General features: G+C 38.8%; 1 non-coding gene across 1 annotated transcript; it reads left to right on the forward strand.

Moving 5' to 3' along the window:
* The first annotated feature begins 893 nt into the window (after positions 1–893).
* On the forward strand, positions 894–965 carry TRNAA-UGC (transfer RNA alanine (anticodon UGC)). Its single transcript has one exon. It is a non-coding gene; the product is annotated as a tRNA-Ala (tRNA).
* Positions 966–12,583: the final 11,618 nt, after the last annotated feature.

Below are 12,583 nucleotides of genomic sequence, written 5' to 3' on the forward strand. Positions count from 1 at the left end.
CCAGTCCAACCCCATCTGCTTAGTATCATTCAGGACCACCTTGTATTTTCAGATTCACCAATGGCATATTTTGATGACTTCCAGGGCTCTTTGACTTTTTCCTTTCAAACATCTGTATCTGAAGGAAGCTTTACATTTATGTCACTGGGTTGTCAGAGGGAAAGGAGTTTGACAGGTTTGCTTTGTTGTTGCTATGCAGTTCCTGACTCTGCATTTGACCTGTAGATTCTACCAGTCTAGAAAAAAGTCACTTCATGCAAAGCTGATGGAGTTTTGAAGTTTCCCCACCTTTAAAATCATTTGTGGACGTGATTCTTAAGCGAGGGATAGAGATGGAGTGTGGAAGCAGATCTAAGGACCAGCTCAGAAGGTGTGAAGTGACAGGAGCAATGAGAGTCAGCTGGAAAGGATGGTGGCAGGGCACTGACCCAAGTAGAAGTGAAGTTCAGTTAACCATTTCCACTAACGTCTGTGGCTGTCAGTGATCTAAGGAGCTACCCATTTGGAGTCATTATCAGTGTGATAGATATTAGAGAGATGTGATTTTCTTGGAACTTTCCTGGTGGAGGCAAGTAACTTTCATTTAAAGAGTCTGCTGGCACGTATGCCTTGGAGAGGACTACTGGAGTGGAAATATCCTAGGACCAGAAAAGGTTATTCAAACAACAAACCAGTTAACCTTCTCCATCTATCACCACTAGACAGTATCCACACTACTAATTCCAGAAAGTGTGGAATTTAACCCTTTGGTTTTATTTATTTAATTTAGTGGGTTGGTCTTATTCTAGGCAACGTTTTGTTTTGTTTTGGGTGGATGCGAAGAAGGAACCACACAGAAAAATATCACTATGCTATTATGAAAGAAAAGTCATCATCAAGCTAGTCAGTCTTTAGGGGGTGTAGCTCAGTGGTAGAGCATATGCTTTGCATGTACAAGGTCCCTGGTTCAATTCCTGGCACCTCCACTTCACCATTTAGCAACCTCAACCTCTAATTTCCTTTATCATGTTTGTTCTGCTCACAGGAAAAGAAAGCCAATGGTCCAAACAGTTGCTTTTAGTGTTCTTCCATTTATACTTGTTGGGGCTTAACATCTCCCTCGCAGGATATCAGCAGAAGGAAGACAAGAAGGAAGAGACAGAGAAGGAACCAGCCCTTGCCCCAAAGCAAGAAGACTTTCACCACAACATGTAATCAATTAATATTCAGTTTTAGTTAGCATATCATGGATAATCAAGGTAGAAGAACAAGGACAGAGAGAAAGGAGAAAAGGAAATGGCCCTCCGAAAACCCCTTAATGCTTTTAATCATTGAAAGTCAGACTAGAGGAAAGTTTCCAGCTGATTTTCTGGCCCTTAGTGGCACCGTGGTTAAGAGTTCGTCTGCTAACCAAAAGGTGGACAGTTCCAGTCCTTCAGCCTCTCCTTGGAAACCCTATGGGGCAGTTCTCTCTGCCCAATATGGACTTTAGGAGTCAGAATTGACTCAGTCTCAATGGGTTAAAATGGCCCTCTATTGCAATCTTTAACAGAGCGGTCAATGGGGGATGAGTGATTAGAGGACATTGGACAACCCAAACAACAGCGCTCAAGACACACAGAGATATTCAACATGAACATTGCAACTATAATCCAAATTTTAGCGACCGACGGTATCACTGGCCACAATAGTTCAATTTGGGAGTAGATTAGCTTTAATGTCTTAAAAGTTTCTTGTGCCACTTCTGGTTTTAGCAGAGCAGTTATTCTCGTTCATCGTAAAATGACTTTCATTGGAGAATTTCAAACACCATGTTGTAGAAAATATCCCACACTGCACACACACCTAGCTAAATTAAAATGATATATGAGCATTGGCAAGTACCCTATTAAAATTCCTTCCCTTCTACATTTCTTATATTTGGCTACAGAATCCCACTTTCTTGTCTTTAGAACTTTAAATAAAGTCACATAACATATTCATTTCACACCACACCAAAGATTTTGAGGGAGATGCATCCAAAGGACTATGTAGAAGGGTGAGGAGAAAGAGAGCAGAGAAGGGTAAAAATCGATAGATGCATCACAGTTGCTTGTGTTTCCTATAACAAACACTCTCAATTGGAAGCCATTTCAAGAAGCTTCTACTTCTTGCCAAACCAGAAGTAAGGCACTAAGAAGGGGTTCCAACCCTCAATATCGGACCTGGAATCAGAGGCCTTATCCTTCGGGCCACAGGACTGATACACTAAAAATGTAGTCCAAATCTGAAAGGAAAGTGTTGCTCGGGAGCATGTGGTTTCTGTTTTCAAATGCTTAACTTTGAAATTGAAAGAAAATTTAACGACGTTCAAAAAGGAATCAAGTAGCAGTTGAAACCACTGAAAACAATTACATAGCATTAATAAACTTTGCAATGATCAGGAGTGATGTATTTCTTCCAGGGTGTTCTTCTCTAAGTCACTGATAATAATGATACTTTGGGTGGAGAAATACAAGCCAAGAAGTAAACTCTTCGATAAAGGGGTGCAGATGACAGCATGAGAAGAAGGAGCTCCAAAGATTAGTATGTTCAGGCCTCTCCTGCCTCAAAGATAAGATGGCAATGCCCCAAGGAGAATGGTCTGGAAGCTCAAACAAGAGCTTCCCCTGTCAGAAATGCCTATTTTTAAAGCCAGGAAAAAAATGTATTTTAATCCATTTGTAACATGGATTTTAACAACTTAATCCTCTATCAACAAGTAGAAGAATCACCTGACATGGAGGCAGAACTAAATAGTGGGTCCCTTACCTCACTTGGTGAGAGGTTTAGAGGTCTGATGTGCAATTGGGTGACTTCCAAGCTACTTCAAGTGGGAGAAGAGAGCCAAAATAGCTGGGAGGGGTCCTTCTCTCATTGAAATGCGAACCTCTGAGGTACTTTGCTTAAAAGTCATCCCTGAATTGTCTTGGTATTGATCTACAAAGGAATCCAAGGCACTTATGTGTGACCCACCCCCAACTATGCCTTATAAGGCCATAGACTAGGAGAAAAGAGAAATCCACAAATAACTAAAGTAGAGCAATTACAAATTCTCTCAGTTTTCAAATAGCCTTGGTTTCTTGAAAGTACTGAGATTTTTTTTTAGAAGTAAACAATACTCTTTTCCCAGAGGAAATACTCTGTCTTTCCTCGCCAGAGAGGTTAGTCATTCCTTCACAACAAAACTTCCCCATTTGTTCCCAGATTCCCTGTACATTATTTTCCCCAGGTTTAGGTCAAGACTAATGAACTGTCTTGGGTCATACTCTGGAAGATATGTAATAATTTACATTAATTCCTCAAGATAAATACCCTTTTTTCTTTGAATGTGGCAGGAAACAGTGCATAAAGACATGAAGAAGGAAGAGGAAGGAGAGAAAGAAACTGAGAAGGAGTGGCTCACGTTGGTAGGCAAGGTGCATCATCAAGAAAGGCAAGTACAGAAATGTAGAATATTAAATCCAGGCTTCTTTGCATCTGCATCGTTATTGTACATTTTCATAGGTCCTCGAAATCTCTCCACCGCTTTTCTCGTGTTTCCCAAAGCTGCCAGAAAGAGGTACAAGACAATGCAGAGGGATAAGAAGAAGAGTAGCATTCATGTTGCTTTCAGAAAAATAGGTGCAGGTGGGGAAATAAGAACAAAGGGATAAAATCACAACATTTGGCAAGTAATGAAGTCCTCCTTGTCTAGGTATGATCATGAACTGGCAGTGATTTGTTTAGGGGTCACCACTCTGGTTATTAAAATCTAAAGAGATACAAGGCAAAGACAGAAGGAAGACCAATGATCCAATGAATGACAGCACCTCTTTCAAACAAAATATTCTTCCCAACAAAGAGAATTCAAAGAAAACTATCTGAACACTTGAAATAAGAAACCAATTGGCCACATATAACCAAAAAAACTAACCTGCTACCATCGAGTCAATTCTAACTCATAGAGAACCTGTAGCACAGAGAAGGCCACCACAGGATTACGAAAGAGCAGCTAGTGCATTGCAACTGCCATATAAAAGCCTAAAGGAGGTAGTCAGAAATACCATATACAGAGGCCTGGGTAGCTCAGTTGGTAGAGTAGGAGACTTTTAATCTGAGGGTTCAGGGTTCAAGTCCCTGTTCTTGCAATCTTTATTCTACTCTCAATTATTTCTCTTACATAAAAGCCCTTCATTTTACCCTAGTGACCTATTCTGGAAGCTTTGCTTCTTCACTCCTCTCTTCCTGCTCTTAGCTCTGAAGAAAACCAGAAGAGAAAAAGAAATGGTAGCCATTCCTAACTGTGTGTTTAAGTCTTTAATTCAAATCTGTAGATAAACATCAGCTTGAGAACAGAAGAACTCGATGTTGCCCAGCAACAACCAATAACTTCCCTAACAGGGAACACGACAGAGAATCCGTGAAGAAGTAGGAGAGAAGTGGGATGCAGACCTCAAATTCTCCTAAAAAGACCAGAGTTAATGGTCTGGCTGAGACTAGAAGGACCCCACAGATCATGGTCTGCAGACCTTCTGTTAGCCCAACACAGGAACCATTCCCAAAGCCAACTCTTCAGACAGGGATTGGACTGGAGTATAAGGTAGAAAATGGTACCGGTGAGGAGTGAGCTTCTTGGATCAAGTAGACACATGAGAGTATATGGGCAGCTCCTGTCTGAAGGGGAGATAAGAAGGCAGAGGGGGACAGAAGCTGACAGAATGGGCATGGAAATACAGGGGAGAAAGGAGTGTGCTGTCTCATTAAGGGGAAGAAAAACTAGGAGTATATAAAAAAAAAACCCGGTGCCGAGTTGATTCCAACTCATAGCAACCCTACAGGACAGAGTAGAACTGCCCCATAGAGTTTCCAAGGAGCACCTGGCGAGTTTGAACTGCTTACCCTTTGGTGTAGCAGCTGTAGCACTTACCACTATGCCACCAGGGTTTCCAGAGTATATAGCATGGTGTATATAAATTTTTATGAGAGACTGACTTGATTTGTAAACCTTCACTTACACCACAATAAAAATGTTTTAAAAAATTTGTAGGTAAGTCAAAACAAGTGCCTATGGTTCTTATTTAGGCTTCTTTTAGTGCAAGAAAAGGCTAGAAGCCTTTTCAATGATTTAAAAGCTGTACAGGCAGCATGTAAATGTGATTGTGGTGAAAAATTTGTTGGAGTAGTGCCGGGGGCCAGCCTCAGCAAAGAACAGGGTCACCAGAGGAAGGTTAGAGTTTGGCGAAAAAAGAATGAGACGTAGTGTGTCTTATATTTTCATTCTGCAGAAAAAAAAGCCTCCTCTTTATTTTTTACATGGTCTTTTATATCATAAGCTTACATAAGCATAACATCGCATGATCAACAAAGGGGCAGTACAAGATATAATCATCATAGATAACATCATTTTCCAGAGACATAATTTTCCAAGTGACACATAGTACAGTTCTGCATGCGCACACAAATACAATGAGTTTTTGTTTAGTTGAAGAGAACATTTTGTTGATTTATTTTTACACAAAGTAACAATTGACTTCATACTGCTTTACACTTTTGCTTAATCTTGCAATACCTTCCACAGTTTTTATAACAATGAATCTTTTTGTAAAACCATTGCCACATAGGCTTTGTCCATCTTGTCCAGGGTGGCCAAGTTCTTGAAGTCCAGCCACTTTGGGTTACATCATATTGTCCACGATTATGCCAAGGACAATTAGCCCAATCTCTATACCCCCAAGCCGGTTTTGGAGTAATAAAACTTCCTTCTACTCTATATGGTCTCCAATCAGCGTCATAATCCCAATTTCTTGCCAATAGAAATTCAAAATATTGTTTTTCCACTTTTATTGGATCATGTGTGGGTGGTGGTTTAATCACAAAAGGGCCTCGGTAAGTACCAGGATTCCACCATCCTGTTTTTTTTTTTCCATAGTCGAGCTATTCGTTTTCCCCCTAAGACAACTTCGTGTTGATCCCCAGGTAATACACGGGCTGTCCCTACCCGGGATTTCACCAGGGGATTATGAGTAGGACGCCCCCCTCCAAAGGTCCCTAAATCTATAATGGAATTTTATGCTTATACATTCTGCTATACACAGGCTGAAAATGAAACAGAAACATAACACAGATGACAGAGATATTCCTGACTTTTCAGGAATTCTTCGATGTTTATGCTGGGGGCAGTGGGTACAGAGGGGCCGCCCTTGCAGCCTGGCTCCCAGCAGAGTAGGATTGACTCAGTCATTTCAAAGTGAGAGCAAATCTACCCAACACAAAAGGGCAAAAGGAGTTCTCCTGAAGTCAGAGGTGTATAACCTGGGGACTGCCTGTATAAGTTGTCTACAAGGAACTCATTTCATATATGTAACTATATTCCAAAACCAAACCCGCTGCCATCAAGTCGATTCCGACTGATAGCGAACCTATAGGACAGAGTAGAACTCCCCCATAGAGTTTCCAAGGAGTGCCTGGCAGATTTGAACTGCTGACCTCTTGGTTAGCAGCCGAAGCACTTAGCCACTACACAACCAGGGTTTCCCCATGTAACTATATAAAAAAAAAAATATATAGTTAGGTAGAAATTAAAGAGAATTCTTAAAAAGATATATCATACAAACAATCAAGAGAAAACAAAAGTGGCTATATTTATATTAAATAATGAAAACTTCAGAACAAAAAAGTAACAGGGACAGAGATAGCTTAATGATAAAAGGATCAATCCACAAAAGGAATAGGAAGTCATTATTTTTTACTGCTGTCATATTCCACTGAATTAGTACTGTCGTTGATGTTGTCAGTTGCCTATGTAAAGAATAGGGGCTTCCGCTGTTCCTTCACAGTCAATCTGATCACTTGGTAAACAGTGCTGAAAAGAACATGGGTGTGCATATGTCTGTTCGTGTACACACTCTTATTTCTCTAGGGTATATTCCAAGGAGTGTGACTGTTGGATCATATGGTAGTTCTATTTCTAGCTTTTTGAGGAAGCACCAAATTTATTTCCAAAGTGGTTGTAACATTTTAGGTTCCCATCAGCAGTGTATAAGTGTTCCAGCCTCTTCACAACCTCTCCAACATTTATGATTTTGTATTTTCTGGATTAACGCCAGCCTTGTTGGAGTGAGATGGAAGCTCATTGTGGTTTTGATTTGCATTTCTCTAATCGCTAATGATCTTGAGCATTTCCCCATGTATCTCTTAGCTCCCTGAATGTCTTCTTTAGTGAAGTGCCTGTTCATATCCTTTGCACATTTTTTGATTGGGTTATTGTCTTTTTGTTGTTGAGTTTTGGCAGTATCATGTAGATTTTAGAGATAAGGCGCTGATCAGAAATGTCATAGCTAAGAACTTTTTCCCAGTCTGTAGGTAATCTTTTTACTCTTTTGGTGAAGTCTTGGGTTGAGCATAGGTGTTTGATTTTCAAGAACTCCCAGTTATCTAGTTTCTCTTCTGCTGTTTTTGCATTGTTAGTAATGATTTGTATACTGCTTATGCCATGCATTAGGGCTCCTAGCATTGTCCCTATTTTTTCTTCCAAGATCTTTATCATTTCAGATTTTATATTTAAGTCTCTGATCCATTTTGAGTTCATTTTTGTGGATGGTGTGGGGTATGCATCTTGTTTCATTTTTTTGCAGATGGATATCCAGTTATGCCAGCACCATTTGTTAAGGAAACTGTCTTTTCCCCATTTAACTGACTTTGGGCCTTTGTCAAATGTCAGCTGCTCTTATGTGTATGGATTTATGTCTGGGTTCTCAATTCCGTTCCATCGGTCTATGTATCTGTTGCTGTAGCATTACCAGGCTGTTTTGACTACTGTGGTGGTGTAATAGGTTCTAAAATCAGGTAGTTGGAGGCCTCCCACTTTGTTCTTCTTTTTCAGTAAGTAAGATGTTACTTATCTGGAGTCTCTTTCCCTTCCATATGAAGTTGGTGATTTGTTTCTCCATCCCATTAAAAAATGCTGTTGGAATTGGGATCAGAATTGCATCGCATTTATACATCACTTTTGTCAGTATAGACATTTTTACAATGTTCAGTCTTCCTATCCATGAGCAGCGTATGTTTTTCCACTTATGTAGGTCTCTTTTGATTTCTTGCAGTAGTGTCTTCTAGTTTTCTTTCTATAGGTCTTTTACATTTCTGGTTAGATTTATTCTTAAGTATTTTATCTTCTTGGGTGCTACTGTAAATGGTACCCATTTGGTGATTTCCTCTTCAATGTTCTTTTTGTTGGTGCAGAGAAATCCAACTGATTTTTGTATGTTTATCTTGTATCCTAATACTCTGCTGAACTCTTCTATTAGTCTCAGTAGTTTTCTTGAGGATTCTTTAGGGTTTTCTGTGTATAAGACCATGTCATCTGCAAATAGAGATACTTTCACTACTTCCGTACCTATCTGGATTCCCTTTATTTCGTTATCTAGCCTAATTGCTCTGGCTGGAATCTCCAGCACAATGTTGAATAAGAGTGTTGATAAAGGGCATCTTTGTCTGTTTCCTGATCCAAAGGGGAATGCTTTCAGACTCTCTCCATTTAGGATGATGTTGGCTGTTGGCTTTGTAGAAATAAATGCCCTTTATAATGTTCAGGAATTTTCCCTCTATTCCTATTTTGCTGAGAGTTTTTATCATGAACCCATGTTGGACTTTGTCAAATGCCTTTTCCACATCAATTGATAAGTTCATGTGGTTTTTGTCTTTTGTTTTATTTACATGATGGATCCCATTAATTGTTTTTCTAATGTTGAACCATCGCTGCATACCTGGTATGAATCCACGTGGTCATGGTGAATTATTTTTTTGATATGTTGTTGAATCTATTGCCTAGAATTTTGTTGAGGATTTTTGCATCTAAATTCATGAGGGATATAGGTCTGTAATTTTTGTGTGTGTGTGTGTGTGTGGTGTTTTTACCTGGTTTTGGTATCAGGGATATGCTGGCTTCCTAGAATGAGTGTGGCAGTATTCCGTCCTTTTGTATGCTCTGAAATACCTTCAGTAGAAGTAGTGTTAACTCTTCTCTGAAAGTTTGGTAGAAACCTGCAGTGACGCCATCAGGGCCAGGGTTTTTTTTTTTCCCTGAGTGTTTCTTATTTACCTTTTCAATCTGTTCTTTCGTTATGGGTTTGTTTAGTTGTTCTACCTCTGTTTGTGTTAGTTTAGGTAGATAGTGTGTTTCTAGAAATTCATCCATTTTTTCTAGGTTTTCAAATTTGTTGAAGCACAATTTTTCACAGTAATCTCATATGATTCTTTTACTTTCAGTTGAGTTCTCCTGTGATATTGCTATCTCTTTTCTTATTCAGTTTATGTGCTTCCTCTCCTGCTTTTCTTTTCTCAGTTTGGCCAATGGCTTATAAGTTTTGTTAATTTTTTTAAAGAACCAGTTTTGGTCTTGTTAACTCTTTCAATTGTTTTTCTGTTTTCTATTTCATTGAATTCTGCTTTAATTTTTATTGCTTGCTTTCTTCTGGTGCCTGAGGGTTTCTTTTTTTTGCTCTCTTTCTATTTGTTCAGGTTGTAGGGACAATTCTTTGATTCTGACCCTTTCTTCTTCTTGCATGTGTGCATTTATTGATGTAAATTTACCTCTGAACTCTGCTTTTGCTGTGTCCCTAAGGTTCTGATAGGAAGTGTTTTCATCCTCATTGGAGTCCATGAATTTCTTTATTTCATCCTTAATGTCTTCTACAACTCAGTGGTTTTTGAGCAGGGTATCGTTCAGTTTCCAAGTGTTTGATTTCTTTTCCCTGCTTTTTCTTTTATTGATTTCTACTTTTACGGCCTTATTGTCAGAGAAAATGCTTTGTAATATTTCGATGTTTTGGATTCTGCCAAGGCTTGCTTTATGACCTAATATGTGGTCTATTCTAAGGAATGTTGCATGTGCCCTGGAAAAGAAAGTATACTTGACTGCTGTTGGGTGGCAAACCTAGTACCATTGAGCCAATTCCAACTCATAGCAACCCTATAGGACAGAGTAGAACTGCTCCATAGAGTTTCCAAGGAGCTTCTGGCAGATTTGAACTGCCAAATCTTTGGTTAGTAGCTGTAGCACTTAACCACTATGCCACCAGGGTTTCTGCTGTTGGGCGGAGTGTTCAGTATATGTCTATGAGGTCAGGTTGGTTGATTGTGGGGTTTAGCTCTCCCATGTCTTTATTGAACTACTTTCTGGATATTCTGTCCTTCACTGAAAGTGGTGTATTGAAGTCTGCTACTATTATTGTACTATTATTATTATTGTGGAGCTGTCTATCTCAATTTTCAATGCTGTTAGAGTTTGTTTTACATGTCTTGAAGCTCTGTCATTGGGTGCATAAATACGAAATAGGGTTTTATCCTCCTGGTATATTGTCCATTTAATCATTATATAGTGTCCTTCCTTATCCTGGGAAACCTTGGTGGTGTAGTGGTTAAGAGCTATGGCTGCTAACCAAAGGTCAGCAGTTCGAATCCACCAGGAGCCCCTCGGAAACTCTGTGGAGCAGTTCTTCTCTGTTCTATAGGGCCGCTATGGGCTGGAATCAACTCAGCGGTGGTGGGTTTGGTTTGGTTTTCATTTTCCTTAACCTTTTTGGGGGATTTAATTTTAAAGTCTATTTTGTCAGAAGTTAATATTGGCACTCCTGCTCTTTTTTGACTGTTGTTTGCTTGATATATTTTTTCCATCCTTTGAGTTTTTGTTTGTGTCTCTAAGTTTAAGGTGTGTCTCTTGTAGGCAATATATAGACAGATCATGTTTTTTCATCCATTCTGTCACTTTTTTGTCTCTTTGTTGGTGCATTTACTCCATTTACATTCAGCATAATTATGGATAGGTACGTGTTCAGTGCTGTCATTTTGATGTGTTTTTTTGTGTGTGTTGTTGACATTTTCTTTTTCCCACTTAATTTTTTGTGCCGAGTAGTTTATCTTTATATATTGTCTTTTCCTCTTATTTGTTGTTGTTGATTTTGATTTTGCTAAGACTTAATTTTTTTCTATGTGTTTTATTTTTATGAGTAGGATTGTTAGTCTCCTTTGGGGTTACCTTAATATTTACCCCTATTTTTCTTAGTTTAACCCTAATTTTTATTGCTTTATGTCATCTTGACTTCCTCTCTGTATGAAAGATCTATGACTGCATTTCTTAATCCCTGTATATTGATTTAATGTTGTCTTCTTCAACATAAATGACATAATTTTTTCCCTGTTTTGTGTATTTTTTTTTTATCTTCATTTATTTTTCTCATTTTCCTATCTGGGTTGACCACTGGATACTCTGTCCTGAGTTCTAGTCTTGGGTCGTTATCTGATATTATTGATTTTCTAACCGGAGATCTCCTTTTGTAGTTCTTGTAGTTTTGGTTTGGATTTTATAAATTCCCTAAACTTCTGTTTATCTAAAAATGTCCTAATTTCTCCTTCATATTTGAGAGACAGTTTCGCTGTCCCTCAAATTTTGATTCTTGGCTGACAATTTTTTTCCTTCAACACTTTGTATAAGTTATCCCTTTGACTTTGTGCCTGCGTGGTTTCTGCAGAGCAGTCTGAGCTTATTCTTATTGACTCTCCATTTTTAGGTGAGTTTTCATTTATCCCTAGCCACTCTTAAGATTCTCTCTTTATCTCTGGTTTTGGCAAGTTTGATTATAATATGTCTTGGCAACTTTCTTTTGAGAGCTACCTTACATGGAGTTTGATGAGCATCTTGAATAGATATCTTCTCATCTTTCATGATATCAGGGCAGTTTTCTGCCAACAAATCAGCTAAACAGGGAAGTAAAATAAATATTTATAATTAATTTGAATTTCCATGTGGGAAACAAGGTTAGGAAGGCTAGAGAAGCCAGAAGACACCTAGTGTATGTGCTAGAGTGTTGTAGTCTGAAAACAGGCCTTGGTGTGACTGAAAATAAAGACAATAGAGAACTAATAAAAATGTTCATCTGGGTGCCAGCTCATCTTTCAGAATTGGCCTCTCTGGAATGAATGAGGAAATTGCACCAACAGAGATCTCCCAATTTCTGTGTACGGATGTGGTAGGAGCAGAGTTGAGAGTAATATCAGATGACCCAGCTGCTTTGAGATTAATCACCACCACAACTGATCAAATTTGTTAGATTTTGCTTGAAATGCAAAGAGTAAAAAAACCAAATTCGTGTCTGTTTGTTCCACGTATTTCTACACTTAGATGAAATCTACTGAAAATGAACTTTTTCCTAAAGAATTCTATCTGGCTCCTCTACACTTCACATACTGCTCTTAGCTCAAAAGGAGTCTAAAGAGGGGGACTGTAGCCACAGAAAGTCAGAGACTCTGTACAATCAATAATAACTACATACTCAGGCACCTTTTCCTCAGTCCTATCCCTGGTAGAGCAATGGTTAAGCCTTCAATCTGCTAACCAAAAGGTCAGTAGTTCAAATCAATTACCCAATCCACTGAAACTTTTTGGGGTAGTCCTACTCTATCCTGTAGGATCCCTATGAGTTGGAATTGATTCAAAGGCAACTTTTTTTTTTTTTTTAAATATAGGTGTGGACCCAGTGTTGGTGGTTAATAGTTTGGCTGCTAACTGTAAGGACAGCAGTTTAAATCTATCAGTTTTTGGAAGGCC

The sequence above is a fragment of the Elephas maximus genome, chromosome 1, assembly GCF_024166365.1.
Source record: "Elephas maximus indicus isolate mEleMax1 chromosome 1, mEleMax1 primary haplotype, whole genome shotgun sequence".
Taxonomy (NCBI): Eukaryota; Metazoa; Chordata; class Mammalia; order Proboscidea; family Elephantidae; genus Elephas; species Elephas maximus.